Source organism: Neomonachus schauinslandi, chromosome 8, assembly GCF_002201575.2.
Source record: "Neomonachus schauinslandi chromosome 8, ASM220157v2, whole genome shotgun sequence".
In the NCBI taxonomy this organism is placed as follows: Eukaryota; Metazoa; Chordata; class Mammalia; order Carnivora; family Phocidae; genus Neomonachus; species Neomonachus schauinslandi.
This window is the reverse complement of record NC_058410.1, coordinates 37,722,754-37,736,512: the sequence shown is the minus strand read 5'-3', so window position 1 is coordinate 37,736,512 and position 13,759 is coordinate 37,722,754. Positions and strand designations below refer to the sequence as shown.

The following is a 13,759-nucleotide window of genomic DNA, read 5'->3' as shown; positions in this document are numbered from 1 at the left end:
CCAAGGAACATGAAACTTAAAATAGCATTATTGATACAGAAAATAAAGAACAGACAAGAGCATAGAGTTAAACAACTTTAATCACCAAGGCTTGTGTCTGCTTAACTAGCTGCATGAATACGAGCAACTTAATTTCTCTAAGAATAATTTCCCCATCTTCTATATGAGGCAGATGAGGCCAAAAGTTTCTATTACTTCCAGCTTTACAGTTATATGATTCTCTGTCCTAGTAATGAATGTCTACAAATGCTACATGTAAGCAGAAAGCATATGCTGTGTGACATTCAATAATAGTAAAGAGGGAATCATGAGGGATGTGTGTCAGTGAGAGTTTGCTGTTCTCTTCCAGTCATCCTGGAGGAATTTACAAAAGAATAAAACATTTTGTAAAAATGTCTGCTTAGCTAAAAGGTACAAACTTCCTAAATATGACTTGTAGCCAAGGTAATAAAATTTAAGGATGGAGTAGAAGCATTAAGGAAATTTTTCCTAGAAAGGAAAAAAAAAATATGTATCAGGAGATGGGGAAAATGGACAGAAGTAAACTCATAAGAAGCAGAGAGCTAAAGAGTTTTGAAGTGGAATATGAAGATCTAGACATATTTGAGAAGATATGTCATGGTCAAAATGAAGGACAGAAAAGATGATTCAAGCCCACCTTGACAGATATTTAGAGAAGGCCACTGGTGGTAAGCATGAATCTAATGATGATAAAGAGGGCAGTAATAATAGCTGCCATTTACTGAGCACTTACTAAATTTTAGAACTCTTTGCTAGAAAATTTATAAATATCTTGTGTAGTTTCTAGAACTCTCTCCAAAGGATACTTGTAATATTCACCTTATAGATAAGTAAACAAAGGCTCAGGAAAAGTGACTTCCCAAGGGCAAACCCAGGTCTACCTGCTCTGTTTTCAATAATCATTCCTGTTTGCCCATGAACAGAAAGCCCCTCTAGGGCTTTGGACAAATCTAAGGTTTCGGGCAATCAAAATTATTAAGAAAGAAAAGCAGTCAGAGGTAACCATTGATAGATCAGATGGAACTATTTCTCCTTGAACAAAGGGACGGTGTCTTCTTTATCTGCTTGTTCCCTGTACTTAGCCCAGGGTCTGGCACCTTGTGGTAGATGCAGAGATATGCCATCCAGGTGCCCCTTCATGGAAAGACTTGTTGCCCAGCTGCTGGGAGTGCAGTCAGAACTCCAGCTGTTGGTTCCATTTAGTTGGCCTCAGGTGTAGATGGTGATTGCCTCACTTGAGATCATGCCCTTTTCTGAAAGCCTGCATCTTCTACCCAAACAACCAAGGGGAGTGATGTAGGAGGATAAAGAATGGAAGCCAATCTGGGACAAAGCTGATGGGCAGTTCTGACTCCAGAGCTCTGTGACAAATGGACTGAGATTTTGTCAGCCCTGCTTTGCAATTTGACTTCTCCCTTGGTCCAGTTCTGCTGCCACCTATTCTTTTCATAGCTGTTGGTCCCTGATAAAGACCTTGTACTCCAATTCCATTTCAGCAGCTGCTTCCAGAGAACATAACTTGGAATACACCCACTATGTACTCAATAAATGTCTGACAACTGAAGGGATGACCGAAGTAGTAAGAGTTAAGGAGCATTTTTAAAGATTCTTTTCCCCACCAAAAAATGTTCTCATTATCTGGTGACTGAGATTCTCCAATTAGAAGTTATTCCTTTGTCTTTGTGTTTCTGCCCTTGTAAATACTCATGAGGTAAATAGCATATTGAACTTATTGTACACTTACACCATAATGTAAAGAAAGTCCTGAAAGCACTTTCTGACATTCTGGTAGAAGTGAGAGAGAAAAAGCCTGGGTACACTAATCAAAAAGCATCGACACAAGTGTCTATAAACAGATGGATGGATAAAGAAGATGTGGTATATATATACCACACACACACACACACACACACACACACACACACTGAATATTACTCAGTCATAAAAAAGATGAGATCTTGCCATATGCAACAACATGGATGGACTTAGAGGGTGTTATGCTGAGTGAAATAAGTCAAAGAAAGACAGATACCATATGATTTCACTTACATGTGGAAACTAAAAAACCAAAGGAATAAACAAACGAAAAGCAGAAACAGACCCATAAATAATACAGAGAACAAACTGATAGTTGCCAGAGGGAAGGGGCATATGAGATGGGCAAAATGGGTGAAGGGGAGTGGGAGATACAGGCTTCCAGTTATGGAATGAATAAGTCATATGGATACAAGGTATGGTCAATGGTACTGTCATAGTGTTGTATGGTGACAGATGGTAGCCATACTTGTGGTGAGCACAGCATAAGGTATAGATTTGTGGAATCACTATGTTGGGCACCTGAAACTAATGTAACATTGCGTGTCAACTATACTTTAATTAAAAAAAAAAAAGAGTATCAAGAACTAAGTGCCTGGATACAATTCTCATTCTACCAACTTCCTAGCTATGCGTCCTTGGACAAATCCCTTAGCCTTATTGTGCCTCAGTTTTTGTATCTATAAAAGGGAAATAATAAATGTAACTACCTCAAAGGGTTGTGAGAATTAAATGAGTTAAAACAGCAAAATATTTTGACAAGGAAATGACATGAAGTAGAGCACTGAATAACTATTAGCTATATCTAGTACTAAGGTCATACTTTTGCTATTGAGCAGGCCTAGCCATACCTACACATTAAATATTAAGTTGAAGAAAATGAAGAAGATAAGAAAAAAGTGAGTAAAACAGGATTATACAAGTATAACTAATAATACAGTCATATTAATGTAATATTTTTCCACCACATTCATCTCCAACCCAGTCTGGGATATGGGTTTCTATGAACTCTTTGTATGTATTTTCATTCCTTGTATTTCCACCTTACTTTATAACTACCTGTCCTTGTGTCTATTACCACTCTCACCTCTTCATTGTAAGGTACTCAACAGTAAACTATTCCATCTTATTCATCCTTATCTCCCCTTTCCATCCACCCATTCATTTATTTCTCCATTCATTAAACAAATACTATGTGCATTTCATCAGTGTTTTTTTTTTGAAATAAAACAAGAAACAAAATTTCTGTTCTCTTGGAGCTTATGTGTTGCCAATTTACACAGCAATAATAAAACAAATATCCAGCATATTATCCAATGAAAGGTATTATAACGAATTACCCAGTGCTGAGCTCAGAGTTGGTTTTCAGTAAATAATTTTTGAATTAATGCATTTATGCAAAAGACAAAAAAAGAGCCAAAAGGCAAATAAAAGACATTTTCATTGTTCTTTCTGCTCAATTCAAAATGGAAGAGCTGTATAGGACACAGATGACTGGGACAGGAGATATTCTTTTTGTCTTCTGCAGCTCAGCCATTCAGAGGTTGAGCAAAGTAAAGCCAACACAGTAGAGCTAGAGAACCATGGAAGTCATTTAAAGGCGAACATTATCTTCTTATGTATGTTACCTTGGTGCTGCTTGATGTGAATTTTCATTCTCACGCATTTTTCACTCCTTTAGTGATAGAAAGATGCCATCATACCAGCAAAATAGAAGCTTAAGCTTTTCAGTGAGTGTCTGTGTTAATTATTATTATCATTATCACTATCATCATCATTATTACAACAGACAAGTATTATCTACCCATCTTAAGTCACCATGGTACCATTGTCACTGCTGTCATCCCCCAGGCTACTTCTCCTTTGTATATTATTGTTTTGAGTACTTCTTTAAGATGAAATGAAAATGGCACGTTCACTTTCATATGCAATGATTTGCCACCTCAAAATCTCTTTGGTCAACTGAAGGAAAATATCCTCTACAATTGAGGATAGTTAAATAATATTAAATTGTTTCAAGATACTTTCAATCTCTTCTTATAAATACCTTGATCTATAGAGGCTTTTCACTTCTCCCTTAATGTCTGTCCTCTAAGAATGGCCTTAAAATCTGAAGACATTTTTTAAAACCGCAGTGCATGTGTCTCTATTCAAAAAAATGCTGTCTTGGTGATCACTGATTTGTAATATAGCTTGAAATCGGGCAACGTGATTCCCCCAGCTTTGTTTTTCTTTTTCAACATCTCCTTGGCGATTCGGGGTCTTTTCTGATTCCATACAAACTTTAGGATTGTTTGTTCCAGGATTTTGAAAAATGTCATTGGAATTTTGATCGGGATGGCATTGAAGGTATAGATTGCTCTGGGTAGCATAGACATTTTAACAATGTTTATTCTTCCGATCCATGAGCATGGAATATTTTTCCATCTTTTTGTGTCTTCTTCAATTTCTTTCATGAGTGTTTTGTAGTTCCTAGAGTATAGATCCTTTACCTCTTTGGTTAGGTTTATTCCGAGGTATCTTATGGTTTTTGGTGCTATTGTAAATGGAATCGTTTCTTTAATTTCTTGTTACAGATTTGACATTAGATTGTCTTATCCAAAGTAGTTTTTTTACATGTATATGCAAAGTAGATAAAATTGGAAGGAGGAAAAAATCACCCTGAAGACTTTGTGCACCCCCATACTGCTTTGTTCTCCCTGTTGGGATGGTGACTGGTTATGCTTTTTTGTCATCTTATTCATCCTTAAAATCCTGTCCAACTCCCTAAATCCATTCTCTATCATGACCATACTACCACTCCCCTGCAATTTCCTATCCACCCAATATTCCTTTTCACCAATGCACATTTTTACTCCCCCTTCTGATACCAGGTTTTGAAAGGAGAAAAAATATATTTCTTAACTCTGTACTCTTATTTAAAATCTCGTCCCTCTTCTCCTTGTTCTCACACTCACCATGTCTCCAGCTCACCTCTGACCTCCACACCTCCCCAGCAATTTCATCACTAACTTGGCCTGAGTCAGAGGAATGATTCATGGAATCATAAAATTCAGGGTGGAAGAGACCTTAAAGGTCAGCTAATTCAACCACTCAACTGAGTGGAAAAACCAGCTCTCATTTTCATTCTTTCTTCCCTGATTTCCCAAACGCAATTGCAAACATAAGAACAGTGTCTCTAGTTGTCACAGAACTTCCTGCTTTGTATATCCCTTCTCTCTGGGATAACTTAGGCAGAGTCCTGTCAATAGTTGACAATGGGTTACAGATGAGGAAACCTGCAATCCTCTGAATATTGAGTTGGCCACTCTTTGAAAAAGTTTGAACAAAAGGTGAGCATATTTATTTCACTGACTCCATTTATAACATGAAACAACTGAGTATTATTCCCAAAAGATATAAACAGATAATTAATCAAAAAAGATATAAAAATGGCCCATAAACATATTAAAATATAATAACTTCATTCATAGTAAATAAATGTCAATTAAGACTACAATGAGATAATATTTATCATATGGCAAAAAATTAAAGCAGGCACTCTCACACATTGCCAGTGGGTATGTACAAAACATTTATGGACAGGGATGTGTGATATCTCACAAAATTACATATGTGTCTGCCTTTTGAGCCAGCAATTCCACTTGTAGGAATTTACCCTGAAAATACACCTCCAAAAATACAAAAATATATCTGTACAATATTATTTAGATTATTCATTGCTGTATTGTTTATAATTTTTAAATATTGGAAACCTTTATGCCCATTTATAGGAGAGCAGTTGAATAAACTCTGGTGCATACACACAATGGAGTACTATGCAACTGTAATTGAACCAATACAGATTGCTCTCCAGGATGTACTGTTAAATAAAGAAAGAAAAATATATCTATATGAAGTTATTTTGGCAAGAAAAGAGAGAGATTTAGAAAATATACATGTATCTACTCATTTGTGCATAAAGAAACAGAGCAGGATAAAACAGAAACCAGTAAGACTGTTGAAAAGAATAAAACAAATGTGGGAAATCATACCACTTTTTATATAATCTTGACTTGTGGAAACGTGAATGCTTCATATACTCAAGAAAACAAGGATGAGGGGGGAAAACTGAAAAAATGAAATATAAACAGAAACAAACAAATGAGCCAAATGAGAGGGAGAACGAACTCAAATAACTTGTAAGTGGAATAGCTGGACTATATCCCTTCAAGCTAAAAACAAAAAGTGTTAACAATTACTGAAGCTCAATCAGTAGAGTTTTCTTTTTCTCATAGACATATAGATTGGCATTTCTGAAACTACTTTCTGCATATTCTAGTATTAAGCAAATAAGTCAATATACTATGGTCAATGGGAGCCAGTTTTCTTGCTGACAAAGAAGAGAATTACAAATGTGGAAAGGAGGAAGGTCTGAATAATCCCTGTAGCTTTCCCAGCTCTGTCAGCTGAGATCTAAAAGCAATGACACCCCTTTTCCATTTATAAAACAAAACAGGTTTGGGACAGGGAAAGTACCACTTGGGTGGGAGAAAATAAGAATGATAGGGAGATATCAAAAGGATAAAGAAGCCAGCTTGAAGGACTTCTCATTAGTCAAATCTTGGAAATCTGGACATCAAAATGATAAAGACAGTAACTTATATCCTATTGAATAAAATAAGAATCATGAGTCCATAGTGATATGCACACACACACACACATATATATATATATACACACACACATATATACATACATAACGTAGGAAGAGAAATCTCTTCTTTTTTTAATTTGTCAGAGAGAGAGAGCACAAGCAGGAGATGCTGCAGGCAGAGGGGGAAGCAGGCTCCCCGCTGAGCAAGGAGCCTGATGCGGGACTTGATCCTAGGACTCTGGGATCATGACCTGAGCCAAAGACAGATGCTTAACTGACTGAGCCACCAAGGCCTCCCAAGAAAGTCCTTCTTTTTTTAAAAAAGATTTTATTTATTTGAGAGAGAGAGAATGAGAGAGAGTGAGTACATGAGACGGGGGAGGGTTAGAGGAAGAAGCAGGCTCCTAGCTGAGCAGGGAGCCCGATGCGGGACTCGATCCAGGGACTCCAGGATCATGACCTGAGCCGAAGGCAGTCGCTTAACCAACTGAGCCACCCAGGCACCTGAAAGCCCTTCTTTACAGTGCAAAAGCAACTAGTAAATATAGAAGAAATGATGTACAGGGAAAGTCACTGTTTAGCGACTGTCATTGAAATAATTGCTTTAGGCAAGTATCATCAATGGACAGTAAACTAGTATATATCAATTTGAAGAGTCATCAGTTATCTATATAGTCTCAAAGTTTCTCCCTTAAGATATTTATTAATTACAATGAAAAAAAGTAGTAACGTTTTAGTGCAGAATGATGCACTGAAAAGGACACAGCACCTCTCCTAGGTTTTTCCTGCTGAAAATGTATAACCTGAATCTAATCATGAGGCAGCATCAGACAAATTCAAATTAAGGAACATTTTGTAATATAACTGGCTGTGCACTTCAAAATGTGAGTGTCATAAAATATGAAACAAAATTGAAGAACTATTCCAGTTGACAGGAGACTAAACAATGCAATGTGAGATCCAGCAGCTTTTTTTTGTTGCTGTTCTGTTTGGTTGGTTGGTTGGTTGGTTGGTTGCTTTCTATAAAGAGAATTACTTGGACAATTTGAAAAATCTGTCTGTATATTAAGTAATAATTTATATCAATGTTAATTTCCTGATTTTGATGATTCTATTTGTTATGTAAGGAATCTCCTTGATTTTAGGGTGTACACTTGAAATATTTAGGGGTAAGATGCATCATATCTGCAACTTTCAATGTTAATCTTTTTGAGAATCTTTTAGGTGAAGGGTATCTTTTGAAATCTTCTTGCAACTTTTCTGTAAGTCTGAAAGTATGTTAAAATAAAAACATACAAGAAAAAAAACTATTATCCTTATGTGGTTGATCTCTCCATTACTTATTGAGCATTTATCATGTGCTCTCTCCTCTACTTCATCTTCTGTTCTATTCTACAGCATCTTCCACCCACTCACCCTGGTAACAAAATTGAGAGTTTGGGTAGAGTGGGCAACCTTTGATTCTCCTAACTCTCAGATGTGAAAAACAGATATATTTCCATTTTTGCTCAAAAATCCATCCTTCACACACAGTAGTAGTTGTTATAGGTACATATGTTGCTCTCATTATGTCACCTACCAAAAGTGGCTGCAAGAATATGATGTGGGACATTTGGACCAATTCCAACCCTTTTCTATAAATCTGTTCTAAAGCAAGAATACTCCAACACCTATATAGTAGGTCCAAAGAAGCCTAGGGGAGACTAAAATAGGTACATTTGTACTTTTTAAAATTATCTATACACTTGAAGATGAGTTTGTGTAGTATATTTAAGTTGTGCAAATGTGTGTGACTCATGTGTTCATTTATTCATAAGAAGGCCTTTATGGAAAACTAGTACTTGCCAAGTTTTATGGGTACATTCTATAGATTCCAAAGCTAAAGGAAATGTTCCTGGCACAAAAACAGACACATAAATCAATGGAACAAAATAGAGAGCCCAGAAATGGACCCTCAACTCTATGGTCAACTCATCTTCAACAAAGCAGGAAAGAATGTCCAATGGAAAAAAGACAGTCTCTTCAACAAATGGTGTTGGGAAAATTGGACAGCCACATGCAGAAGAATGAAACTGGACCATTTGCTTACACCACACACAAAAATAGACCCAAAATGGTTGAAAGACCTAAATGTGAGACAGGAGTCCATCAAAATCCTAAAGGAGAACACAGGCAGCAACCTCTTCGACCTCAGCTGCAGCAACTTCTTCCTAGAAAAATCGCCAAAGGCAAGGGAAGCAAGGGCAAAAATGAACTATTGGGACTTCATCAAGATAAAAAGCTTTTGCACAGCAAAGGAAACAGTCAACAAAACCAAAAGACAACTGACAGAATGGGAGAAGATATTTGCAAATGACATAGCAGATAAAGGGCTAGTATCCAAAATCTATAAAGAGCTTATTAAACTCAACACCCAAAGAACAAATGATCCAATCAAGAAATGGGCGAAGACATGAACAGACATTTTTCCAAAGAAGACATCCAAATGGCCAACAGACACACAAAAAAGTGCTCAACATTGCTCGGCATCAGGGAAATCCAAATCAAAACCTCAATGAGATACCACCTCACACCAGTCAGAATGGCTAAAATTAACAAGTCAGGAATCTACAGATGTTGGAGAGGATGCAGAGAAAGGGGAACCCTCCTACACTGTTGGTGGGAATGCAAGCTGGTGCAGCCACTCTGAAAAACAGTATGGAGGTTCCTCAAAAAGTTGAAAATAGAGCTACCATATGATCCAGCAATTGCACTACTGGGTATTTACCCCAAAGATACAAATGTAGTGATCTGAAGGGGTACATGCATCCCGATGTTTATAGCAGCAATGTCCACAATAGCCAAACTGTGGAAAGAGCCAAGATGTCCATCAACAGATGAATGGATAAAGAAGATGTGGTATATATATATAATGGAATATTATGCACCCATCAAAAAGAATGAAATCTTGCCATTTACAACGACGTGGATGGAACTGAAGGGTATTATGCTGAGCAAAATAAGTCAATCAGAGAAAGACATGTATCATATGACCTCACTGATATGAGGAATTCTTAATCTCAGGAAACAAACTGAGGGTTGCTGAAGTGGTGGGGGATGGGAGGGATGGGGTGGCTGGGTGATAGACATTGGGGAGGGTATGTGCTATGGTGAGCGCTGTGCATTGTGTAAGACTGTTGAATCACAGACCTGTACCTCTGAAACAAATAATACATTATATGTTAAAAAAAAAAAAACAAAAAAGAAGAAAGCGGGAGGGGAAGAATGAAGGGGGGGAAATCGGAGGGGGAGACGAACCATGAGAGACTATGGACTCTGAGAAACAAACAGGGTTCTAGAGGGGAGGGGGGTGGGGGGATGGGTTAGCCTGGTGATGGGTATTAAAGAGGGCACATTCTGCATGGAGCACTGGGTGTTACATGCAAACAATGAATCATGGAACACTACATCAAAAACTAATGATGTATGGTGATCAACATAACATAATAATAAAAATAAATAAATAAAAATAAAGGAAATGTTCCTCTTCTGGAATAGTATTTTTAGGAAAGAACAATGTGGTAAGTGCTGTAATTGAATTATACACTATGTATTATGGGAAACCAAAGGAGAACACAATTAACTTCACAACAGTTGATATTAAATCACAGAAGCAAAAGTCAAAAAGCCATAAAAGACACCTGAGACACCTAACTGCTTTTGCTAGACTGACATCCTAAATCTTGTCTATGGTATTCCTGACCAGTGACCATAGAAAAGGCTGTAGTATCATCCCTTGCCTTGAAACTGACTCAGAGGCAGGAGCCAGGAAAAGGTGGGGCTACTGAGGCAGGGATAGAGTTGACCAGAGTGTCAGATCCCCTAGCCTTCCTCCTCTACCCATCCAGAGTGCCTCTACTTCCTATCTTTATTTTTTTTTGTTTTTGTTTTTGTTTTTGTTTTTAAAGATTTTATTTATTTATTCATGAGAGACAGAGAGAGAGAGAGGCAGAGGGAGAAGCAGGCTCCCAAGGAGCAGGGAGCCCGATGTGGGACTCGATCCCAGGACCCTGGGATCATGACCCGAGCCGAAGGCAGACGCTTAACCATCTGAGCCACCCAGGCGCCCTACTTCCTATCTTTAAAATATAGACTTGCCACATAATATTTCATTTAACAAAAAGATAATGGTGCTAAAAAAATCCAACTGAGCATGAATTTTAGCACACAATTTCTCATATTGATGTGAGTGTGTGTGTGTGTGTGCGTTTCCAACTGATATGTAATCCTCTCAATACCAGGCATCTAAGTACACAAAAAGATTGCTCAAAGAGGCTGTGCTAACAATAGTTGGTTTCCGTAAAAGGATAATTACTGCTGCCACATTCCTAAGAGTGAAATTCTGATACAACTTAAACATTCAGCAAATGGTTAGGTAAATGTTACACTGAGCCATATTATGAAAGGATTTTTTACAAAGGTAGATTTATATGTGCTCATATAGAAGACTGTTCCAGATATATTGTCAAGTATACATACAATTTTATTAGCATTGCAATGCTAATGAAGTATGAATCTTGATTTATAAACTTAGATATGCAAGAAATGTAACTTTTAAAAAATAATAAACTGACTTTCTGTTTTAACCTTACTTTTATGTGGTAATAGAAAATTAGTTTCTGATATTGCATTTGAGTTCCAGGAAGGTTTATTTCGGACAAGTTGTGGGTGAAAAGACAGCTCATTCCTGGTTTTGTCCTCTATCAGTTACTGGTATCCTAGGATCCATTCTTAACCTGTCTGGCCACCCATCTTCGGATCATGCCAATCATTTCTGTGTCTTTCCCTTCCTTAGTCTGTTCTCCCAGCTACTCCCATGCCCTTCTCATGAGTCATTCCATACATGCTAGGCTGTAGGAAATTCTGAGAGACTCTCTAAAGTCCAGTGGGTCTTATGTATCCATACAAGCAGTGTGTATTGGAGACTGTCTCAAGTCACAGGGAAAGTGGTAGAAAATTCACCCTTGTCATTGCCAGAAAGAGTGATTTATGGCTTTGTTCTTTTCCTAAGCTCCCAATTTGGCTTCATACTATTTCTTGTGTGGGCTTTTATTCCTGAATCTTGGCTAAACTCCTTAGGCTTAACCTATTAGCCTCAAAACAAAACAAAACAAAAAACCCAAAACCTATTGGCCTCAAAAATATTGGGCAGTTGCATTTTCTGTCTATGTCCTCATTACTATAGTAATTGGTTATATACTCTTATTTGTAATAAACATGATGAGTACCCCTCCACTCAATGCCATTCATACAATCATAGGTACTATACTAAAAATCAACAGTAGAAGAAATACAAGAAGAGACCATCCCAGCATTAAGAAATATTGTTATTAGTGGGGCACCTGGGTGGCTCAGTCGGTTAAGCATCCAACTCTTGATTTCGGCTCAGGCCCTGATCTCAGGGTTGTGAGATCAAACCCTGCGTCCAGCTCCATGCTGGTATGGAGCCTGCTTAAGATTCTCTCCCTTTCCCTCTGCCCCTACCCCCTCTAAAAAAAAAAGAGAGAGAGACGGGGCGCCTGAGTGGCTCAGTTGGTTAAGCAATTGCCTTCGGCTCAGGTCATGATCCTGGAGTCCCAGGATCGAGTCCCGCATCGGGCTCCCTGCTCAGCGGGGAGTCTGCTCCTCCCTCTGACCCTCCCCCCTCTCATGCTCTCTCTCTCTCATTCTCTCTCTCAAATAAATAAAATCTTTAAAAAAAAAAAGAAGAAAGAAGTATTACTACTAGTGAAGTAAACCAAATGTTCTTTCTTGCAGTCAAAGAACTTTATGCCAAAAACTAAATTGTATATAGACTAACACCAAGCATTTATTATAAATTTTTGATATAACCCTGACCATAATTTTGACTATCTTTTTTATTAACACCTGATATTGAAATATAAAAAAAGCAAGTTGAACTTCTCTTAGATTAAGTGTTTTAATTTTATAAATGTTCTCAAATATTAGTTATTAATAGACAATAAATAAAATACTGCATTACTATAAAAAGCTAGCTACCCCCATTGACATTTCTTTTCCTCCCAGGACTTGCCACCACCCCTGCCTGAGCGTCTACCTAGAAGCAGGCACAACGTCTCTACCTTCAAATTCCCTAAGCCTGCTTTTGTCCTGTCACTTTACTACCAAGTTCACTTGAGTTGGGGAGGCAGGACAGAAGACCTTCTTTCTCAGGACCCCACAAGGAAAGATGTCTTATACAGTTCTGTAGTTTGAACACTCTAGAGAGATACTTGCTGGGGCATGAATAGGACTGAAATCTAGAAAGGCAAGACCCTTGGCATGGGGCCAAGGCTGCTGGAAGAAGGAAGGGCTTTTGTCTTTGTACAAAGGTGTTGCCAGATGTCTAAGCCACTGCCCCTAGGAAGGATCTACTCAACAAGGCACCTTATCGTAATTCATTCACCAAAATGTGCCCTTTTTCTAATTTTCAGAGAGAAGCAGCATAAGTTGCCAGAGGTCCTTTCTTCCTAAATCTCTCTCTTCTCCCAAGAGCTGAAATCTTTTTTTATCTACTCTTAAAAGCTCTAAGGCCTCTTCTGACTTATCATATATTCTTCCAAATCTCTTTTTATTCCCTGTGTCTTTCTCTTCCCTCAAGGACTAGAAACTCAAAATTAGAGACTCAAAAGTTGTTGACTTCCTTTTTTTAATGTATTCAGTTGGGTTATCTTTTCCTGAGGCAGTGAAGGCCGAATGTGCTAGCTGATGGAATGGGTGAAAGGCCAGGACCACCAGGAAATGCAGTGGAAAGAAAACCCCTCAGTTAATATTTCAAAATGTCATCTGCCATTGTGTGTGCATAGACTAGTTCTGGACGGCTACACACTTGTCTAAACTGTTAGCAGCAATTCCTCTCGGGAGTGAAATTTGGAGATGAGACCCGTATTTTTTGCTATGTAAATTTCTGCATTTGCAGTGTTTTTACAGGAGCTTATGTGACTTCTGCACATTTTTTTTGAAAGGCAAACTTTTTTAAAACCGGAGGAAAAAGGCTCCAGTGTACTTTCAGTGATGGTATTCAGAATGACAATTTGTTTGTTCTTGCTTCTCATGAGTGTTTTGCAGTACATCCACCTCTCTATGTCAGAGTAAACTATTTTTAAGTTCTTGCATACTGTTTGTAATTCTCACATTAATGTGAGTTGCGGAAATGGCAGTACTAATCGATGGAAATAACATGGACTAAAATGTACATAATTTACATAATTCAGTATGATTTACTTCCCAGGTCCCACACTGGAATGC

The 13,759-nt window shown here is 37.8% G+C and overlaps 1 pseudogene; it reads left to right on the top strand.

Moving 5' to 3' along the window:
• The first annotated feature begins 10,027 nt into the window (after positions 1 to 10,027).
• On the top strand, positions 10,028 to 12,294 carry LOC110583259 (annotated as a pseudogene).
• The last annotated feature ends 1,465 nt before the right edge of the window (positions 12,295 to 13,759 follow it).